Raw genomic sequence first — 23,451 nt, 5'->3', positions numbered from 1 at the left:
TCAGTTACCCTTGTTTGGTGACTACTGTCTTAGATGTGATGTGGAGGACTTAACAGTCTTAGGATAGAAACCCTTCCCTGAGTTCTGGTTACACTGAAGAAAGGGGTAAAACAGCATTTTAAATCATATAGAGGTTAGATTTCCAATCACACTAGCATTGAGAACCATGCAAAACCTAAGATGAAGTACAATGCTTGGAGGCAATGAAGGTATCTTTGGAAATTGGTAGATCATTGGAAGAGTGGAGGATATGGAGAATATGACTGATAAAAGTGGTTAGTTTCCTGACTGGGAGGGAAGCAGATACAGCTGGTGACAGGCAGAATGCCTTTGTGTTCTTATGAAAGCCAAGGGGAACAACAGAGTACAGAATAGACAAGCAGAAAGGGTGGGGCGGAGGGACAGCTCCCTGTAAAGGCACTGGCCCCACCCATGTGGAGGTAAAGGAGAGAACCAAGTCCACACTCATTTCATGGATGGACGGATGGATGCACAAATGGACACACACATACACATACCACGTTGTGGTGGGGGGCGGGGTTATGGTGGGAAGAAAAGAGGATAGAGGCTTATAGACTGGGAAGCTGGGGTTAGAAGCACGTGTCTATGGGGCAGAAGATGAGAAAGTTACAAGATTGTAACTCATACATATGGCCCTTGGTATTCGTATAGATGTTTGAAGATTCAGTCAGTCATTGCTCAAAAATGTTATACAAAACTTTGTGTTTATATCATAAATGCACAAATTTTTCTTGTCCTTTTCCCTCCAAATACAACAACTGATACATAACATCTATATATTATAATAAGTACTAGTAGTAACCTAGAGATGGTTTATAGTATATAGGATAATGCAGGCAGTTTTTCAGCAATACTGTGATGCTTACATTTTTTATTTTGAATTTAAGATTATTTTTATGTGCATGTGGGTGTCTGTGGAGTTCAGAGGACAACTTTGGGGAGCTGGATTTTGCATTTTGATTTTGGTTTGAGGTCTGTCTTGTTTGTGCTAGACTGGGCTGGGTCCTCTAGCCCAGCTGACTCAGTCTTCTTTGTACTTCTGCTGTCTGCCTCCCATTTTATCAAACTCTTGATGAAAGCCCTTGTGATCTGAACTCCAGCCAGCCAGCACGTGCAGGTACAGGTGCCTCATGGGCTGTTACCTACTGAGCCTTCTTCCCTGCTCTGTACATTTCATGTAAAGGATCTTAGCATCTGCAGGGGTCTGTGGGGATTGACGGAGCTGCAGTATATGGGCCTCAGCTATAAGGAAGAGAGCCATGACCAGAGGCCTCTTCACAGTCTCCACTTTAAAGAATTAAGAGAAGCCTAGCCTAATCAAGGAGTACATTTAGCAAACTGAAGCATTCGAGACAAATATATCTTTGTTGGGAAAAAATCTTCCTTAACTTTTTATCATCCTTTGCATACCTAATTACTTCTTCAGACTTCCCCTATATTTTTTGTAGTTACTATATAATGACATAATTTTGCTGCTTTCCTTACATCCCTTCAATCCATCCTGGTTTTTCTTTTCTTTGATTATATTTGAGTGTGTGTGTGTGTGTGTGTGTGCATATGTATGTATGTGTATGCATAAATATATAAATGCAACCCCAGTTTCAGGGCTGACTGCTTGGTATTGGATAACCAATAAGGGAATTATTCCTGGGGAAGATTAAGTCTTAGTCTTAGCAGGTGTTAGTGGCATGTAGTTATTTGGGGTGGGGCTGCTGAGATGTTCCCTTCCACATGGAACATGTTTTTATGTAAGTGTAGTACCTCACTACTTCTGCTGTGCTTTGGTTTGAAGTTAGTTTTATGCTTTGAAAATGGAAAAAAATAAGAGTAGGCTCTTCAAAACTAGAGGAGCTGGGTGGGAGAGAAAAGAGCAGGCATGGGGGTTGGGGCGACAGTAGAGGAGGAGGAGGAAGAGGAGGAGGAGGAGGAAGAGGAGGAGGAGGAGGAGGAGGAGGAGGAGGAGGAGGAGGAGGAGGAGGAGGAGGAGGAGGAGGAGGAGGAGGAGGAGGAGTGCTATGGATGGCCGGCTAGGTCAGTGTGGTACTCTTGGTGAAGGTGAAGAGCTCTGGCAGTCAGTTTCTAGGAGTAGCTTTGCTGCAGTCCACACATATGTGATTTTTCTCTTTCCTCTCAGTGAGTGGCTCTGACTCTCTACATTTCTTCTTACAGCTCAGTTCTTGGCTAACCCTATGATCACGTCCGTGAGACTTCACTGCACACTTTCTCAAGTGCCTTCCCTGTCCTTAATGTGTAATTCCTCACCATGGACCTGCCATGTTAGATAAGGCACGGCCAGCAGTGCTAGTAGGAAGGTAGGACGTCTTTATTCTTCTTAGTAAGTTACTAACACCTTTTCTTCTGGCTTGGCCTCTGAACTTGTAATGGTTTGTGTTAACATTGTTGTGCTCTTCCCATTAGATTATTATACTTTGGAAGGCTACTTTCATTTTATGTGTAATTTGTTCTTGCTCGTTATTTAGATGAATACATTTTACGCATGACACTTGTGATTGAGTAGGTTTTCAGCCAATAGTTTTGATTGCCAGAACCCCAGACCCTGTATCACTTCTTTAACTCGCATGCCCACCAGTCCTACATTTTCAGATTCTCGGCACTAAACTTGACATGCTTTTCTTCTTCAGAAAGTCTTTCTTTGTTTTGGTTTTTGTATCTTTGTGTTTCCAGAAAGACTCTGAAGTGATGTGAAATTAAATTCATAATTAATTAAAAGGCATCTAAAATTCATTGTTGTGGAAAAGCCTTAACAAAGCATTAACTAGTATATATTAAAAATATGTTGGATATGGTACTGTAGTCTTTTAATCCAAGCCCTTAGGAGGCAGAGGCAGGTGTATCTTTGTGAGTTTTAAGCCAGCTAGGTCTATATAGTTTCCCAGGCCTGCAGGGCTACACAGTGAGAACCTGTCTCAAATAAGCAAAGAACAACCGAAAAACAAAACTCCCAACCCCTTACTCTAGCTTGCCTGTCATTTCTAGTGTTTCTGTTATACTCCCTTTTGCATAATTGCTAATCCCATGGTCATTTTTTCCCTGTGGTCTGCTTTGTGATGCCGGTATTTAACAGGTACTTACATTCAAACAAACATTCACCCTTGAATGTATTTCTCTCCCTTTTATACCCAAGAAACTCAAAGTCCTGGGAACCCTGCTGGAAGACAAGAAAAGAGAAATAAAAGGAAAACCCACCTCAGATCCCGCCTTTCCCTTATGGCTGGCAGTGCTTTAGAAGGCTCCTTACCTGAGAAAAGTCAGCTTTCTCCTCTTTGCCTGAGCTAGCCCACTCTCAGCCTAATAGCCAGATGTGTCACCTAAGAGTGAGTCACCAGCTTCTCCAAGAGCCTCTAAAGCCCTGTTGGACAGTTTATGGGTTTAATTTCATATGACTCTAGGGGCATTCTGGAAGTGAATATTACTAGTCCTTTTATGCTGTTAAATGTCTTTATCTTGCTTTCTCCTAAAAAGAGAGATCATTCTTTTCACAAGTAGGAAATCTTTCCAGGATGTTCCTCAATGTTTTCATGGGTAATTTTAAAAATATTTTAGTTTGAAGATGTTCTAGTATTATGCACAGGCAAGCACATGCAAACACACATACACACACATACTTTTTTTAATATGTATAGCTTGAGTAGACTCACGGGAAATTCATTTATTATAAATTTGGTTGTATGATTTCATCAGAGCGTTTATAATTTTTTTATTTTATGTTTGTAGATGTTTTGCCTGTGTCTGTGTCTATATACCACATATATGCAGTGCCTGTAGAGGCTGGAAGGAGATACCAGACCCTTTGAAGCTGAACTTACAGATAGCTGTGGGATATCACATGGGTGCCAGGAATCAACCCTGGGTCTTCTTATCAGAGCAATTTTATACTCAGCCTTTTAGAACTCATACTCAAGGTGAAGCTGAAATTTAGTAGTTATTACACATAAATCTGCTCTACTATCCACATCCTCTAAAATTATTGATGGCTGCATCTTCTTTGTTTTCCTTATGTAGGTTTAAAGTTTTAAGAAATTTTATTTTCTTTGAGTGTCTGTTTGCCTGCATGCGTATCTGCATGTGCACCACATACATGTCTACTGCCTTCAGAGGTTGGAAGAGGGTGTTACATCTTCTGCAACTGGAGTTGCCGATGGTTGTGAGTCACCCCCATCCTCTGGGAGAGCAGCTGGAACTCTTAACTGCTGAGTCAGCTCTCCAGCTCTTTTTCTGAAGGAGTTTAAGATGGTTTGTTAAAATAGAAGAGTTGATACTGATTGTTCTCTGTGTGAGAGACATGTGGTTAAATGTTATACATCTTAATTTTTTGTGCTATTGGCCTATACGTTTTTCTATTTTCATGTGGTTATCTTCTTAAAATTTATTTTTAAGGTCACAAGACAAAAGAGTCAGTTTATCTGTCTGTCTGTCTCTCTCTCAGTCTCTCTCTCTCTCTCTCTCTCTCTCTCTCTCTCTCTCTCTCTCTGTGTGTGTGTGTGTGTGTGTGTGTGTGTGTTGGCTGTGAGCTACCCAGCATGTGACATACTCAGGTCCTCTGTAAGAGCAGCCAGCTTTCTTAACCCTTGGGCCATCTGTCTGGCCTTGTGGTTATTGTTTGAGTTGTAAGGCGGAGAGATTATGGTTGAAATTGGGATTTAGGAGCTGTCTTGAACCTTTGGCCCTCACTCATTTCCACTTCCTCTCCTTCAGTGGGAGCCTAACACCAATCTGTGATCCGCCCAGGGTCTTGCAGCTGGTTCTCCGGATCTGGAAGATGGGTCTGTTTTATTCTTTAAGCCTCAGTTTCCCAGGGCTCTACATTCTGTCTTCTGCTGCAGTGCTTCCTTTAGCAGTTTGTCCCGCTCTCCAACACTGCCGCTGTGGGCCAGTGGACGGGCACAGTGTAGTTTAGACTCACTCTGACGTTTGCCCTGCTTTCATGCCTTGCTCCTTTACATAGTTTGAAATCATATTAAGACATTGTAACTAAAACTAGGTGGTGGTGGTGCAGGCCTTTAATCCCAGCCCTCAAGATGCAGAGGTGAGTGGATCTCAGGGTTTGAGGCCAGCCTGGTCCATAGAGTGAGTTTCAGGACAGCCAGGGCTACACAAAGAAACCGTGTCTTGGAAAACAAGACAAAACAAAAGATAAAAGAAAAAAACAAAGCATCATAATTACAATTTTAACACACAAATCCTGCAAATAAAGACAATTTCCCCATATAATCATAATATTGAGGTCATATATAAAAAGTCAACATTAGTAAGTGATGTATGTTACTCTTAACCCCTTTGTGATGCTATAATATAATACTTCATAATAGATAATTTATAAACAAGAGAAATATAGTAACCATATCTCTGCAGGTTTGTAAAAACTGTTTCAAGGTCTGCTTGGAGGTGTGGTTGGTGAAGGCCTGCTCCTCATATATGACACTATTTGAATGTCTCCACATTGCAGAAGGGATGGAAATGCTGAGGCTGTCCCTGAAACCTCTTTTTAGTGAGCATTGACATGTCCATGTGAGGGGAGCCTTGTCTCTTCCTGTGTCACCTTGGAGGGTAAATACCAATATAGAATTTTTTTTGTTTGAAAGCCAAGGAAAGTTTTTTATTTACACTTACTTGTTTTGAGTTTGTATCATTTCCCCTCTGTTTCCTTCCTCCACGCTCTGCCATATGCGCGGGCTTAGGCTGTTTCAAATTCATGGTCTCTCTTTAATTGATTGTTGTTATAAGCACATGCGTGTGTGTGTGTGTGTGTGTGTACAATTAAATACATGTATACAACCCGCTTAGTCTGTATAATGTTACTTACATGTATGTTTTCGAAGCTGACCGTTTGGCATAGGATAACCAATGGGTGTGCTCCTCCCTCGGAAGACGATTTCTTCTGCTCTCTTCATTCCTCAGTTGCCTGTAGTTCTTTGTGTAGGCTTGAGGCCTTGTGGGTTTCCCCAGTCCACTCTGCCGTGCCCTTGCTTAGCTTACATGTGGGCATTCTTGTTGGTGAGAGTTTATGGGTATAGCTTCTGATGTAATTAGGAGACCCAGTCTCATAGCAAACTTCCTGATCTCTGGTTCATACAATCTCTCTGCCTCAGTTGCCTCACAATGTTCCCTGAGCATTAGGTGTGGGAGTGTTTTGTAGAGGTGTCTGGTGGGACTGAGCTCTACTCCTCTGCGTTTTGATTTGTTGTGGTTTTCTGTAATGGTCTCCATCTGTTACAAAGAGAAGTTTCCCTGTTGAGGCTCAAGGACTGCACTTCCACGTGTGTCTAAATAAGGACACATATTTAGACTGTAGTTAGGGATTGTGCTTCTCGAGTAAAGTGATGGATGTAGGTTAAGATCCGTGACTTCAGCAGCCCTGGGTAGTTGGCCAGGTTTACAGGACCAGGCCTGCTTTCCCTCGTGTTGAGTGGATCATAATTCCAGTTAGAGAGCTGTGGGTTATCGCCAAGGTATGCGCGACAGTACTCACTTCTAGAGTCAGTATGCCATACTGGTGGTTGTGGTTCATAGACGTGGGATAGAATGGTTGGTTCTTTTCCTTCTTGGAAGCATGGATGGTGCTTTCTGGTACCATGAAAACTAGACCTTAATGAGAAGACTTTCAGGTCAGTTCCAAGTCAGTTTCATCGTGGGCTCCATGTCTGAAGCACAGAATGTCTTCAGCAATAGGGACGTGCCTTCCACCTCTCTGGGGCAACCACAGGCAATGTTTCAGGAGTCTCAGTGAATCCTGAACAGCAGCTCTAAAAAGGACGTCTCATGCCTGTTAGGAGGTTTCTATTAGGTGGTCTTTGGCTTTTGGAGGGAGCTTTGTCAGCCCAGAGGGTCAACATTTCCTTTGAACTGTGTATGTACACTTATACACAAACGTAGGTATATTACAGGCTTTATTTCGGTGGATCGCTAATCAGATGCCTCCTTAGGACTTCGAAACATCCTTACTGTTACTCTGCTGTCCTCTCCTGCCTCTGTCTTAGCTCCCTAGTTATATCCTGTTTTCACCAACAGATTACTTTGTATATTGCAGCTCTATTTTCTGTTGCTATCCTACCCCGAGCCCAGCAATGGTCCCTTTGACTTTACTGGTTTCTGCAGTTATTTCGGGATATATATTCAGATGAAAATTTGGAACTAGAAGCCTCATGAGAGGGGACATGTGACATCTGTCTTTCTGAACCTGGGCTGCCTTACTCAGTATGATCTTATCTTGTAGAAAGTCCATGATTTCATTTTTCTTTCTGGCTGTATAGTATTCTATAGTATATACATACCCCACTTTCATTATGCATTTGCCAAGCAAATTTAATTGTGTTTGCATACAAGATGATTAAAGTCTCACACTTTCTTTTTTTTTTATTTTTTAGATTTATTTTATTTTGTGTGTTTGGTTCTTTGTCTGCATATATATCTGCCCCACATGCATGCCTGGTACCTAAGGAAGTGGCGCACCTCCATGTGGATGCTGGGAATCAAACCCTGGTCCTTCGTAAGATCAAGTGCTCTTAACCGCTGAGCCACCACTCCAGCCCCCTCTCTCAAGATTTTAAAAAACATGTATTGTTTATAATGCGTTTATTTATAATAGTTACTTATAATACATTTTAAAATGTATTAAAATGTTTTGACAATTCCTTACATGCATTTTGTGTATTGCTCATTTTTCTGTGCTCTCTCTCATCCTCCTCTCACCCCCGCTGATCCCTTTTCCCCAATAAGTCCCTCCCACTTTCATGTCTGCTGAGCTTCCGTAGCATTGCTCGCATGTGTTGGATCTGTCTTCTGGAGTTTTGGCAACTTCACAATGGATAGACTATTGACGAAAATGATACCCTCTCTTTCCCGGAACCATCAACGGCCTTCCAAGTCTCTTCTCTTTCTTTGATGGGTTATTGACTGGCCTTATCTTGTCCACGTCTCACGTAGGTGATCATGGCTGCCGTGAGTTCACCACGGCTATGCCATGGCTATGTCATAGCCAGAAGACAGTGATCATGGATCTTCTCCTAGTGGTCCAGCCTCTGTATGTGGGACAATCCGGATTCAGGCCTCGCTGGTTAACCTTGGGACCTTTCCTTCAGCGGTTTATTAATCTAGGATCCAGCTGGGTTCCGTGCATTGTCTGCTTCTTACGGCTCTTAGCTCTCTTCTGTTAACTCCTCCTTCCCTGTTGTCTTGGTTGTTTCTTTGTTGTTGATGAGCTGGTTTTTCACTTAAGGGTTATAGTTTGAAAACACAAACTTACTTTGTCTCTTACCCAAATGTCTGCTTTCTAAGAATGTTATGTATCTAAAACTTCAATTTGGTTTTTGCTTCTAATTCTCTGAGGTTGTACCTGATAAAAGAGTCTAAGTATTTTTTTCTTTTGAAAATATCATTCAAAACTTAAATCCATATTAGCTGGGTTACATTGTTCATTTGATTGCATTAAGAAAGGAGAGCCAACAGGTTTGAATTTGATGTGCAGGATCAGCATTGGAAATTAAATTAGATGCCTACTCTGCATTTCCCTTCACTGTTAGTTCTCCACCTTCTACCTGCTAGTTGGAGCATCTAGTATTAATATGTATCTAGAAACCGAGTATTATCAAGCAGTTAAGCATGTGTCTTTGAAAAATGCACCATCTGAAGTGAAAAGGAAATTAAAATGAAATTTCTTATAGGCACACCAGTAGATACAACTGTGGTGTAGTTAGACAAGATTTATGGACCTGTCCTCTGGCTGGACCTGTCACATAGAGACCATTCCTCTTCATTCTCTTTGAGGCTTCACAGACTTTATTGATTTTCCTTAGGGATGATTAGTGTAGCTTTTGGGAGGCATTTGTAGATGATTTTTAAGCAGTATTCCACCCTCCTTTTTATTTGGTTTTGAGACAGGTCTCAGGTAGTCTTGGCTGGCCTTGAACTTGCTGTATAGTCAAGGCTGACCTGAGACTCCTGATCCTGCAGCCTCTGCCTCCCAGGTGCTAGAATTAGAGGTGTGTGCCAAAGCACCAGGTTTATAGAATACTGGGGATTGAACTTGGGACTTTGTGCATGAGGAGCAAGCACTGTAGTGATAGAACCATATCCCTAGCCCTGGAGTAGTGTTTTTGAAAGATGGGAGATTCATGTTTTGATTAAGAAGAAAGTTTGAGCAAGATTTAAGAAGTCTGAAGTATTTTCATTTTTTTGCTCCACCCAGTTCTAGGCTGCATGTCCTCCATTTTCATATCTCTGACTCGGTGCTGAGGTTCTAACAACTCATTTCCCTATCTTCCCGAGCGAGCATGAAACCCAGCCTTGCCTTAACTAGACTGCAGCAATACCACAGAGTGAGCCCCAGGCCACGGCCCTTTATCTGTGTACTCGGGACCTTACTGAGCACCTGGCATATTTAATAAACACTTTGTTTACATATTGTTCACATTTAATAAACACTTATTTGATGAATTAATGAGTGAGCCAGTGTCTGAGTTACTGAACAGAACAAGAAGTGACCTTTGCTAGGCAGTGACCGTTGATGTGCTCAATTAGAGCTAAAGTTAATTGATAATCCTGGGATAAAGGAACATTAAAATGGTTACATTTGAATCTAGAGGCATTTCATTGTTTCTCATATGCTCTAAATTCTAGATATATAGCTATTTAGATATTCTTTACTCCCCCCCCCCCCGACATGATTAATCATTTAAGTGTAGTTTTCAACTTAGACCAAACAAATGTCTCCTTTCCAGGAGAGGGATTCTATCAGAGAAGAGTCAGAATAGCCTCCAGAGCCAGTCTCTGTACCTGGCCTGGGCTCAGCAGAGGCTGTGCCAGCAGAGTGGTAAGGAGGGGGCCATGGTGGGACCCAGCCCTCAGGAAAGCCCACTGTGGGCTGCTCTGGAAAAGCTCCTTCCATTCTTGGCCTTTTCAAGTAATTTGTCTTTTATCAAAAAGACTAATTGTTAACCAGATCTCTACATCCATCCTCCTCTCCCTTAGTCAAGACCTCACACTTGTACTTTAATTCAAAATTGTAAACATCTGGATTCCCTGGGATCTCACTGCAATGCTATGTGTCTTGTTTTTAGTAGGTTGTGAACTTATTAAGACGCAAGCCTACAATCTTATTTATTTACTTATATTTATTTATTTATTTATTTATTTGAGGGGAGGGAAGGGTTTATTTTTATTTGGCTTACACTTCCACAGCACTGTTCATCATTGGAGGAAGTCATGACAGGAACTCTAGCAGGGCAAGAACCTGGAGGCAGAAGCTGATGCAGAGGTCATGGAGGATGCTGCCTGCTGGCTTGCTCTGCCTGCAATCTTAAATATTTTAGTGTTTTTGTCAGTAAGAAATATGTGTGACAAATAGGTGCTCAATATAGGTTTGCTGAGTGACTTTCAGATAAGTCAGCTAGAGTGTCATCTGTGCACTTGTTTAATCTCATCATAAATTGTTTGAAGGCTGTATTGCAGATTTTATTTATCTCCATGTTTTTGGGGTTTTTTGTTTGTTTGTTTGTTTTTCTTTTCTTCTTTTTTATGAGTTTTTTTTGTTTGTTTGTTTTTGGCTTTTTTCGAGATAGGCTTTCTCTGTATAGCCTTGACTGTCCTGGAACTCACTCTGTAGACCAGGCTGGCCTCGAAATCTGCCTGCCTCAGTCTCCCAAGTGCTGGGATTAAAGGCATGCACCACTACTGCCTGACTACTTTCATGTTCTTAACAATTTTTTCTTTTGGTTATTGAATAAATGCCCATTGACTTATGTCAATTCCTTTAAAATTTTCTGCTAATAATTCTGCTCTTCTCAATGGCAGATGTTACTACATGAGGTGGATTTCTTGACATAATGATATAACACTTAAATTAAGATCAAACATACTTGTTTAGACTTCCCAGGGAGATTGTCATCCACCAGTGCTGCTCAAATAGGCTGGCCAGGCCAGAGCTGCTTCACTTAAATTGAACTTTTTCTTTACATTGAGCTAGAAACAACATTTCCAAACATAGACAACTTAGCAGAGATGTAAGACCCAGTCTTGTGCCCATAGCATGAACTAGCCGTTGGTAGTGTGACTGGTAGATGAATGAGACTGTGTAGTCAAGACCTTGCCTATTGGAGTGCTTCTGAGAAGTGACCTCAGTTTGTGTTCATGCAGAGCCAACTTTTGGGTTTGTCACCATGGGTATTGATTGCCTGCTCAGGGAGGCTTTGTCTCAGTATCACTGCTAGATGCATGCAGAAGGTGAGAAACACTGAGATCATTCAATCTGTGTCTTAGCCATGTAATTGTTTCATATTCTTTATCAGTGTACAGGCACGGTGATGATACACTGTGAGTTGTAAAGTGATTTGGATACACCTTACTAGTTAATGATTATACTGAATTCATGTGGTACCAATTTTTCTTCTAGTTCATCAGAGGCAGAAAGAAAGTTTTCTAATTTTTTTTTTTACCTTATGTGTCCTATGTGCACGTATGTGCTTTTATGTTATGCATGTAAAGTCAGAGAATGTTACCTGAGCTATCTCACTTGCCCATAGTTTGATTACATAGTTTTCTTAGTGTATTTGCCAGACTCCAATGATGAACTTGATGAATCTCTGTAAGAATTGTAGATAAAGGAAACAAAACATTTCCCCAATAAAATGTCTGTGTTAAAATACGTTTTTCTAACTTGAGAGAGAAGCCTCAGAAATTAAACTTTCTTTATGCTATCAAAAATCCAATATTCATCAGGTATAGTGGCACACACTTTTGATCCCAGCTCTTGGGAGTCAGAGGCAGGTGGATTTCTGAATTCAAGGCCAACCTGACCTATGTAGTGAGTTCCAGGACAACCAGAACTACCTATTGAGACCCTGTCTCAAATGACTGAATAAATAAATGAATGAATAAAGAAGTAAGTAAATGTGTGCATGCATTCATTCATACATACATACATGAACATACAGCATTCATCCATTTATTTAATTCTTTCTCAACCCCTTGCCCTCTTCTCCCTCCTTATGTTCCTCTTCATACGAGCCCCAGGTTGGTCTCAAGCTGCCATGTAGCTGAGGAACTTCTTATTCTCTCGCCTCTGACTCCCTGTGCTGGGGTTACTCTAGTGCATCTACAGTGCCAGGAGAACCAATAGTTCTGTCTTTGCATTTGCAGGATACAGAAGTTGACAGTTACAGAGCCAAAGGTTGAGAAACCGGACGCATTTTCGAATAGATAACTTGTCCATAGCTCTATGTTCATAAGACAGTAACATAGAAATTTGGTCATCCTGCAAAGAAACTACTTATCTATTTTATATTTTGTCATTTAACATCTCTAATTCTGTTTATGAAATTTGTATATATGGATATAGTCTATGAGAATTTAACTTCTAATTTTAGAAAACTATAGCTTTTATGATTCTTTAAAGAATACGCAGTCATGTTTATGGGAAAACAGTTCCAAATTGAAGGCCATTAAATAAGATAGATTCAAATAAATAGGTTAACTAAATCCAAATAGCTAGCATTTTAGTAGGATTTATATTAGTTTTACTTTTTAGAAATTTGCTTCTTAGAAAGAGATAACATTGAGGTGGGGCTACAGCTCGGTTGGAGGCATGCTTACCTGCCACGCGTGAAGTCGGGCTCTGACCCCAGCGGTGCATTACTTGAGCCTGTTATATGGCTGTGATAGATAGCAGAGTTAGAGCTTAGCAGAGGCAGGAAGGCCAGATGTTCAAGGTCATTCTCAGCTTCCCACAGGCTTAAGGTCAGTCTAGGCTACATGAGGTCTGAATTTATTTTTTTAAAGATTATGTTGGCAACAGCATACATGTACTTTTGTATATTATCCTGCTACATCCTAGTTAGTAATTAATATCCACTAAATTATATAATTTTTTTTCCTTTAGAAAATTTAAATTAAGTCTATATTAATATGAGAACTTAAGTGTAGATGTCTTTGAAGGGCAGAGATGTCTGGTCCCCTGGAACTGGAGTTATATGTGATTGTAAGCCACCTGCTGAGTGCTAGCAATTTAACTGGGGCCCTCTGAGAAAGTGGGCATGCTCTTAACTTCTGGCCTAGGACTCTAGCCCCTAAATTATAGAGATTTCTATCCTCTGTAATAACCTAAGTCCCAGTGGTATACAAGTGAAAAGCCTATGATATTCTTGTTTCAGATAGCACAAAGTCTAATAGAGTAAGTAGATGGAATAAGTAGTTACAATGGAATGTGCTTTGTTTAAGATAGATGCACACAACTCCTGAGCTGCAGACAGGGACTGTAGCCGAGGTGGGCTTTAGAGTGCATCTTCCTGACTAGGTTGCTGATGACTTTCCAGGGGGATGTGAATAGAAACTTTCGATTGGGGGAGGACATAGAGGTGGGACAGACCAGGGAAGGTTTTAGGAACCCTAAATGTTCTAGTTTCCTCTTGTTGCTGTGATGAACATCAAGGCCAGAAGCAACATGGAGGAGGAAAAAGGTTTATCAGCCTACAGTTGGCGTTCCATCATTGAGAAGTCAGGGTAAGAACTCAAGCAGAAACAATGAAGAAACATTGTTTCCTGGTTCATGCTTAGCTAGCTCTCTTATACCTGCCCAGGGATTGGTGCTGCCCACAATGGGCTGACCCCTTCTGCATCAACTAACATCCAAGAAACTCTCCCTCAAGATATACCCACGGGCAAATCCAACCTGGGAAGTTCCTCACTTGAGATTCCCTTTTTATGTGACTGTAGGTTGTGTTAAGTTGACAGTTAAAACTAGCTTGGTTTTAAAATTGTTTGACTGTTACAGGAGATAGAAGTTGTATTGATTACCAGCAAATAACTTTGAATTTTAACCTGTAGGGTATGATTGTAAAATTAGTACCAAATACTAAGTACTAATAACATTAATGGCAATTATTACTGTGTAGAGGATAGTCTTTCTTGTAATCTTAACTGGATTTATTTATTTTTAAAATAAATTATTTTTAAAAAAGATTTATTAGTATATGTAAGTACACTGTAGCTATCTCCAGATACATCAGAAGAGGGCCTCAGATCCCATTACTGATGGTTGTGAGCTACCATGTGGTTGCTGGGAATTGAACTCAGGACCTTCGGAAGAGTAGTCAGTGCTCTTACCTGCTGAGCCATCTCACCAGTCCTTAACTGGATTTATACTCACCTAAAAGAAACGCTTGTGGGTATGCTTTTGAGGGAGTTTCCAGTGAGATTTCAGTAGGGAAGACCTTCCATGAACATGAGCAGTATGACTATGTGGGGTGAGGTCGAGAGCGGAGTTAGGATGGGAAGGAGCCACCTGAGCATGCGCGGCCGGTCACATTTCTTTGCTTCTTGGGTGGCACTGCATCCCAAGCTGCTCTTAGTGCCTTTCCTTTCCAAGATGGACTAGGGTGGGCTTCTGAAACATGAGCCAAAATAAACCTTCCTGCCTTAGGTCCCTTCTGTCAGCCATTTGGTTACAAAGTTGAGAAAGGTAAGTAACATGTAAAGTATAGATCTCTGGACATTGGAGATGATTGCACAATACTATGTAGCTTCAACCAATTAATTCACTTTGTAGATTTCTGTTCTCTACTGTGTCTGAGTCAACTTTTCTAAGGGATGGAGAGGGCTGGTACATAAGAGGGTATACACCTGCTTGTCTATAATTTATATTCAAACCGGGTCTGTATACACCTTTTGGCTGCAGTTGATAATACAATTTCTTTTCCATACATTTTATTACTTCTAAAATAAGGATGATTTTGTGACCCCTCCCCAATGTTATATAGTTTGAGGGTTTTTTGATTTGTTTTTCAAAGAAGACCCTGACCTATATAGCCTAGGCCTGATGCTAACTTTATGTTGACTTTTGGTATTATTGGGGTGCACCACCATATCTAATGTCAAGGGCTGGGCATTTTGAAAAATTGAAATTTGTACTGACATAAATTACTCTTTTATTCTTATTTTTGAATATATAATTTAATTGCAGCATCTCTCCCTCCAAACCCTCTCATATACTCTTCCCTGCCTTCCTCCACATTCATAGCGTTTCCCCACTAATTGTTTTTGTCCGTCCACACCGAGCCTTCGGCAGTCCCTCATTGTGTAGCTTTACTTCTTGTGGGATTTCTGCTCCGGTATGACTTGACTTCATATAAAAACCCCGTCTCCATAGTCTAGTGGGAAGTAGAAATGCATGATAATCCAAGAAGAGACTTTTATTTCCTTATATGCCTTTTCCTTTATAGGGTGAGTCAGTGACTTCCAGGTAATATTTTTCCCCTCCTTCAAAAGCTGTATTTTCCTCTGCTTACTCAGGCTTCCCGAGAGTAAAGAGCTTCCTTTTAAACAGTCTGTTTTCTCTTCTGGGTTATGGATTTGGTCTCATAACTGAGTGTTCCCCTACCTTTAGATCCTGAGGATTTTGTCCATTTTTTCTTTGAATCTGGAATTTATCAGTAAATGTGTTCACGTTTAGTCACTTAAGTCCATGATTGCATTTAGTTGTTTCTAATAAGATCTTAGGTTACAACTGAAGGTTAATGCTTTCTCCTTTAGACCTTTGTTAGAAGTCTGTTAAGCATGGTGAACCCATTTTGAGGTGTTGTATTCTTCACCTATCGGTCTCTGACCAATGCCATGCAGTTTGAGATTTTGTTGCTGAAGAGTGTGTGGTGTGTATGTGTGTGTGTGTGTGTGTGTGTGTGTGAGTGTGTGTGTGTCTGTATGGGAGTGTGTATATATGAGTGTGTGTCGGCATGGGTGTCAGTGTGAGTGTACATGTGTGGTGTGCAAGTGTGTATGTGTGACTGTGTGTATATATCAGTGTGTGTGTGTGTGTGATGTGTGAGTGTCTGTATCTTCTCCCGTTTTCTCTCATTCCCTTTCTCTCCTCTTGCCCTCTGAGGAGAGAAGAGTGTGTTTTGTGTGAGTGTTCCACAGGCCTCTGGGTATTTCTTTCCTCTTTTCTTTGTTGTCTGGCTGGGTGGACTCTGTTCTGTCCTTAAACTCACTGATAGTGGCTTCTGTTGTCTGCACTGTACTGTGGAGCACAGCTAAGGAATTTTAAGTTTGTGTTTCTTCCTTTTATAATTTGTCTCTGATTATTCTTATAGCTTGTCTTCCTTGGGTAAGTCTTGTAATTTACTGTTGGTTTTGAGAGTTTATATCTTATGGCTGAAGTGTTTTTACTATAGCTGTGTTAAAACTCTTACCTTGCAATGCTGGCACATGCTTCATCTTGGTATTAGTATTAATTATCTTTAAATTAAAATTAGGATTTTCTTGGTGACAGGCAATTTCTGATTGTGCCCTTTATAATTTATGTGTTATGTTAGACTTGGGGAACACTTCAGTCTCTTCATAGGTAGGTACCTTGTTTAGTTTTTAGCATGTATATCTGAGTCTGCTTTTATGGGGAATTGTTTCAGTGACAGTTTAATTTTCTCTACTGCTGTTTCGATTTCCTTCATTTATTGATAATCCTGAGCTCTCAGTGGTTCCTGCTTGTGCTACCTGAAAAGCTAAAAAAGTTTTTCTTAGATCAAGTCATAGATGTCTGTTGGAGGGGAGAATATGCTGGGTTTTCTTACCACATCCTGCTCTCCTGATGTCTGTGGCATGGGGAAGGCGGTGGCTTCTTAGATTGTACTTTTTGTAAAACCTGGACCCCTCCTTATAGTTCTCCCTGCCTATTCTGGGATCTCTGAATGAGGAAGGAGTCCCTGACACCTGTGCGTGCAAAGAGGTCCTGTGTCTCAGGAAGACACATTAGCGAGAGCTGCTGAGGCACCACGCGTGTCACCATCACATTAAGGAAAGACAGCTCAATAATTCCCCTGACATTAACTTGATGCCAGAGTGAACCCAAGTGTAGATCCTCCACCTCACTCCATATGTCTCCCATCTGTCTGTAGATTGTGTTTGACCTGCTCCTAACAAAGGCCTTTGCTCTGTAGTTACTGAACAACACAGAAGGCATCACATGGTGGAGCAATGGGACACTTTAGAGAAATCCGTAACAGAGTGTTACAGTAGATTAAGTCACAGGCCTGACTGAGTCAGATGACAAACGTCATTGTAAGCACGAAGTTCCCAAGCAGCATCTATATGCTGTTTCCAACATTTGTGATGGATATTTGTTACAGAAGTTTGCTTTCTGCCTATGGGCTGTTCTCAGTGAGTGATAGCCTTGACACACATGCACACTTGCATTGCTGCGGGCAGGGGCATGGGGGATACATAGTTTTAAGATTAAAGCTATGCATTAGCACAGGATTTCAGATTACATAGGAAAGACAAGACAAGTAAAGTTGTATTATTTTCATAAAGGCGGGTTAAACAAATAGGCTGAGTACACAGTGGGCTGTCAGGCTAAGTTTGCGTCACTCTGTGTGTATTATGAACTGGGCTGTGAGGCAACAGTTCTAGTCTCTTAGAATGGAAGAGAGATTGTCATAAAAATGTACTACCACATCCTTGAGTGGATTGCTTGCTGTGACTGGGTCTCTCTAGCAGGTCCCGTCTGCTTGACTTGTTTATTCCGGGTAGTAAAGGTGCAGTGTAGGCTGGGCTGTACTCTACGTAATCACTGCTAGCTTTTTGTTCTTTGCTTGTTATTGAAAACAGTTTTGCATATATCTGATTTGTCATGAGTGGGTATTTACACATTGTATATTGATCTGATAGTTTCTTAAGTACTTGTCAGATCAGACAGCCCAACAGTTAGATTCAGTTAATTGACTATGGAGTTACCTTACTTAAAAAAAAATCATTATTCCCTTTTTTTCTCAAAGAGAGGTGTATATATATATTCTGACCTAGCATATTAATAAACATAAATAAGCCTCCTAGGACAGGCTGGAACACTTCTCAGATTCTGCCAGCTTATGTTTCCCATTTTCTTTTCCTGAGCTCTACACAGTTTGTGAAGCTTCTAATAGATAGCAGGAGTGAATATAAAAATGCTTATCAGGATGCACTGAGCAGCAGAGATGGCATTTATGCCGCATCAGGACATAAAGTGAACCACGATCTTACATCTAGTAGTTTTTAAAAAGATAAATTAAAAATATTTCTAGCATTTCTTCCCTCAAAAATATTTCTTATTGTGTATCTGGACATAGGGTCAGAAGTGTGTTTCCAAAGCTGCCACTAAAAATAGCAACAACAACAACAACAACAACAACTCATTGTCAGCTTTTGAGCCCCACAAATGACTGTCTTTTCTCCGTGGGAGTGAGCTTTTACGTATTAGAAAATGTTCTACCATTGAGCTAAAGTCCCAAAGTCATTGTTTTAAAGTTGCTGTCTGGATCCGGCAGCCTGGAGTCCTCGAGGTTAACACAGATGAGTCACTTGATCCCCCGTAGTCACTGACTTAACTAAAGGGGCTCAGTCTTGGTTGTTACTTTGGAAATGTTAGCAAGGAGTTTCTTATAACTCAAAATGTTTTTCCCAATTACTCTATAGTACACGTAATTGAACATTTTTTGGTTGGGAACAATTGTAATTTATTCTCTTCTCAGAGAATACTATACTAACTTGGCATTTGTTTAGATGAAGCAACTGAAGTTAGGGAGAGAAAGGTTTTTGTGTTTGTAGGTGGTGTCAGTGTCATTGACTGGACTCTATGGTGTGGACTGGCTCAGTGGCAGAGAGTGCTTGCCCAGTAGGTGGGAGCCCGGGCTCAGTTTCCAGCATCACAGAAATGAGCAAACAAAGAGACATAACACCTGCCTTTTAGATGGATGGGCCAGAGCTGGGATTGAAGGCCCCTGGACAGCTAGCTCTCCCTGGGCTGAAGGAGTCACTGCTGACAGCCCTGGAAACCAGAGGGCAAAGTAAATTCTGCAATAGTTTTCAGGATTTACAGTAAACAAGAATGCCTTGGGGAATTTATGATAGCTGGCGTATAAGTGATCATAAGTTAATGTCTCAGTGATTTTTAAACCACTATTTTGAGATATTGTTTAAGTTCTAATCTGTTTTCTATTACCAATACCATTATAACACAGGCTGAATTTATAAATAAGGTAGGGATATCTAGGCTCAGGGTCTGGAGGTTCAAAGTCAGTGAGCCACATCAATGGATGGCATGTTTCTCTCAGTGTGTGTGTGTGTGTGTGTGTGTGTGTGTGTGCGCGCGCGCGCGCGCGCGCGCGTGCATATGATGGAGACAGAGAAACACCTCCACACTCCACACAGAGATACAGACAGAGACAGAGAGACATAAACAGACAAGCAGAGAGGGGTACATCCCAATACCTGCAGCCTTGAAGGAGGCATCAAACCATACACTCACATACTCAAGGATTCACCCGATGGAATTGTGCAGTTTAGTTGTTTTAATCCATTTTCAGCGTTATGCTGCCATCACAACCAATTTCAGAATACTTCCATCACCACAGAAAGAAATCTAATACTTCTCAGGGATCATTCCCCATTTCTGTCCAAATTCATTAGCCCTAGATAACCACAAATCTGTTTTATATCTCTAGTTGGACTATTTTTAGACATGTCTTGTGAATAGAATTATACAATATATGGTCTTTTGTGTCTTAATTTCTTTGATATATAAGATGTTTTCAATATAGATAGTGTCATATGTATAGATCAAACTGGAGGATCTTGTTTGTTAATACATTAATTCTTCTATCTTTGAACTTGAGTCTTTGGGGAGCTTATTTATAATTTTGGTTTTTTAGTTTAAAGAACACAAATTTGCTTTTAAAAAAGATTTCTACCTGAGTGTCTTATTCTTTTTATGTTTCTGTAAATGGAATTGATTTTTAAATCAGTATTTGGTTTGATTTTTGCTGTTATGTAGACATTTAGCTGACTTTTTAACACTGATTTTGTGCTGTGTATGCTAACTCTGTGTTGGTGTGACTATGTGAACAAAGCCACTTAAGGAGGGAAGCGTTGTTTTGGCTTATGGTTTCTTTGAGTTCCTTCCATTGTCCATTGGCTTTGTGTCTGAACTGTAGTAAGAAGATAAGTATATCATGGTAGGAGTGCTTTGTAGAAGCTGCTCACCTTGGAAACCAGGAATCTGAGATAACCCCGAATAAGCTTTAATCTTTAAAAGCACATCCTACTGGCCTACTTTGCCTACAGAGGCTCCGCCATCCCCCAAGTAGCATCATGGGCTGGGGAGCAGATTTGTAACGTAGGAGCCTGTGGAGGACATCGACTCCTGGTATGTAGTACTCAGTTCTGACCCTTGCTTTTAAGGCTTTGTTTGGCTCTTCTGTTTGTGAAATGTTGTCATCTGCAAATGGAAATCCTTTCACTACATCCTTGTCTAATCTGATTATTTTTGTTTCTATCTGAGTACATGTGTGGGTGTGTACATATGAAGGCAGGTGCCTAGGACTCAGAGGTGTCAAAGGCCCTGGAGTTGGAGCATGGGTTGTTGTGCGCAGCCCCTCACTGAGAACTGAGCTTTCAGAAGAGAACACTCTTTAAACTCGTAAAACAATGATCTTGTCCAGGGGGCTGTAGAGATGGCTCATTGGTTAAGAGTTCCTCATCCCATTTTACATCCCATTCCTCCTCTCCACTGTCTCTGAGAGGGTGCTTCCTGCCCCTCAGCCAGGCCTCCTCACTCCCTGGGGCCTCAAGTCTCTTGAGGATTAAGCATGTCTTCTCCCACTGAGGCCAGACCAGGCAGTCCTCTGGTGTATGTGTGTTGGGGGCCTTGGACCAGCTTGTGTGTGAGGCTGGGTTGGTGGCTCAGTCTCTAGGAGCTCCCAGCGTTCTGGGCTAGTTCTTCTAGCCCCAATATGTTTACTTTTGAATAAATTTATACTTTAGCATTTTTTATAATGTCAACATATGTTGGAGACACCCCACTTTAATTTTGAGATGCCTAGGACTCCTGATGACAAGGAAGAAAAACCTTGGGGGTTTCAGAGCACGAGGCTGTGGCCTTTTGTGGGCCCCAGTATGAGTACTGAGAGGCCCCAAGGCCTGCTACTTTGGTGCAAGCACCTCGTGATGTCATTTCTGCAGTTAGTCTTAGTAGTTATCATTCTTTTTATCTATTTACTGTTCCTTCTCTTCTTCCTTTCTTGATTAAACCTGTATTTGGTGACCTGGCAAGACCTAGTAGGAGCCCACTTGATATCCAGAAACTAGATGCTACCAATATTATAAAAGCGAAGGCTGTTATATTGGGTTCAAGAGAAATGTGTGTTACAATCATTTACTCAATGTGAGAAATGTGTGTTACAATCATTTACTAGAGCGGCGGCAGAGATGAGCAGGTCTGCAGCTGGTCCTGGCCTTCGTCTCAAATCTCTATAATAAAAATAGGATTTATTTTTTATTCAATATTATTTTATTTACATTTCAAATGATTTTCCCTTTTCTGGCTCCCCACTCCCTGAAGTCCCATAAGCCCTCTTCCCTTCCCCTGTTCTCCCATCTATCCCTTCCCACTTCCCTGTTCTGGTTTTGCCCTATACTGCTACACTGAGTCTTTCCAGAACAAGGGGCCACTCCTCCGTTCTTCTAGTACATCATTTAATGTGTGGATTATGTTTTTGGTATTCCAGTTTTCTAGGTTAATATCCACTTATTAGTGAGTGCATACCATGATTAATCTTTTGAGACTGGGTTACCTCACTTAATATGATGTTCTCCAGCTCCATCCATTTGTCTAAGAATTTCATGAATTCATTGTTTCTAATGGCTGAATAGTACTCCATTGTGTATATATACCACATTTTTTTGTATCTATTCTTCCGTTGAGGGATACCTGGGTTCTTTCCAGCTTCTGACTATTATAAATAGGGCTGCTATGAACATAGTGGAGCATGTATCCTTATTACCTGCTGGGGAATCCTCTGGGTATATTCCCAGGAGTGGTATAGCAGAATCCTCCGGAAGTGATGTGCCCAGTTTTCTGAGGAACCGCCAGACTGATTTCTAGAGTGGTTGTACCAATTTGCAATCCCACCAGCAGTAGAGGAGTGTTCCTCTTTCTCTACATCCTCGCCAATATTTGCTGTCTCCTGAGTTTTTAATCTTAGCCATTCTGACTGGTGTAAGGTAAAATCTCAGGGTTGTTTTGATTTGCATTTCCGTAATGACTAATGAAGTTGAGCATTTTTTAAGGTGCTTCTCAGCCATCTGAAGTTCTTCAGGTGAGAATTCTTTGTTTAGTTCTGTACCCCATTTTTTAATAGGGTTATTTGGCTTTCTGGGGTCTAACTTCTTGAGTTCTTTGTATATATTGGATATTAGCCTTCTATCTGATGTAGGGTTGGTGAAGATCTTTTCCAAATGTGTTGGTTGCTGATTTGTCCTTTTGACTGTGTCCTTTGCCTTACAGAAACTTTGTAATTTTATGAGGTCTCATTTGTCAATTCTTGATCTTAGAGCATATGCAATTGGTGTTCTGTTCAGGAACTTTTCCCCTATACCTATGTCCCCAAGGGTCTTCCCCAGTTTCTTTTCTATTAGCTTCAGAGTGTCTGGCTTTATGTGGAGGTCCTTGATATTTTTATCATAAAATTGAGGATGGAATAACATAGATATTTCCCAGATAGTCAGTGATGGGTTCCTTGGGTTTGGGGACGATAGTGGCTGCCCCCCCAGGGATTCTCCATATGGTGAGGATGTTTTTGTAGACAGACAGATGGGGTCTTGGATATTTGACCCAGATTGGAGATCCAAAGACTGCAGAGTCATCAGTATGACCTCACGTTTGCCCTTTTATGAATCCATACTGTCTCACACATGTCTGAAAGATACTGACATTGTAACCACAATACTGCTGCCTTGACCTCACTGGAGACTGGTGGTCGGCAGATATAAATAATTGTGCTTGCTGTAAAACTTTTATGTTTGAAATTGTATGGTTCCCTTTTTTTTTCCTGTTCTAAATCTGTACTACTCTGTGTCATAAGAAAATGTTGGCACAGGAAAATAGAGAAGCATTTACCCCCCCACCCCCGTGAACTTTGTAATCCCAACTTCCTTGTATGATTTCAATAAAAGACTGGGGCTGAGTCAAGTCTAGGTGAGCACACTGACTCCCGAGTTCAAGGGCTGCCATGCCCGAAAGAACAGCCTGTCAGTGTTGTATCTCAATTGTGTGTTTTCTTATTTGCCTACCAAATATCCCTAGTCCTTGACGACCCCAACTCTTGTTAAGTCTGGACCCCGGCAAACATAATCAGTTCATTTTCCAAATTCCATTATCTAACTCTGAAATGCAATTTGTGTTTTGTGACTCATTTCCAATAACAAAAACATACACTTGGAATATGTGTTGATGTCATGTTAATCTCTTTAAAAATAATTGTAGGATTTAAGATAAACATATGACTTGATCTGAATAATTTGATGTCCTTTATTTTAAATCATATTTCCTCTGGAAACAATTTTGATGAATTATCTGCCTGGCTCAAGTTTGTTCACAATGAAGAAAATCACTTC

At 40.9% G+C, this 23,451-nt stretch overlaps 1 protein-coding gene across 5 annotated transcripts in view; it reads left to right on the top strand.

Moving 5' to 3' along the window:
• Fer (FER tyrosine kinase) overlaps positions 1 to 23,451 on the top strand; it is a 306,510-nt gene that overhangs the window by 8,503 nt on the left and 274,556 nt on the right. The window contains exon 2 of one of the 5 annotated variants that reach the window (XM_052192261.1): positions 2,191 to 2,333. The exons of the other annotated variants lie outside the window; for them this stretch is intronic. The gene's annotated coding sequence lies outside the window, so the exon portion shown is untranslated. The remainder of the gene's footprint in view (positions 1 to 2,190; positions 2,334 to 23,451) is intronic. 5 annotated transcript variants of the gene reach the window in all.

The sequence above is a fragment of the Apodemus sylvaticus genome, chromosome 9 (assembly GCF_947179515.1).
Source record: "Apodemus sylvaticus chromosome 9, mApoSyl1.1, whole genome shotgun sequence".
NCBI lineage: Eukaryota > Metazoa > Chordata > Mammalia > Rodentia > Muridae > Apodemus > Apodemus sylvaticus.
This window is presented reverse-complemented; position numbering and strand designations above follow the sequence as displayed.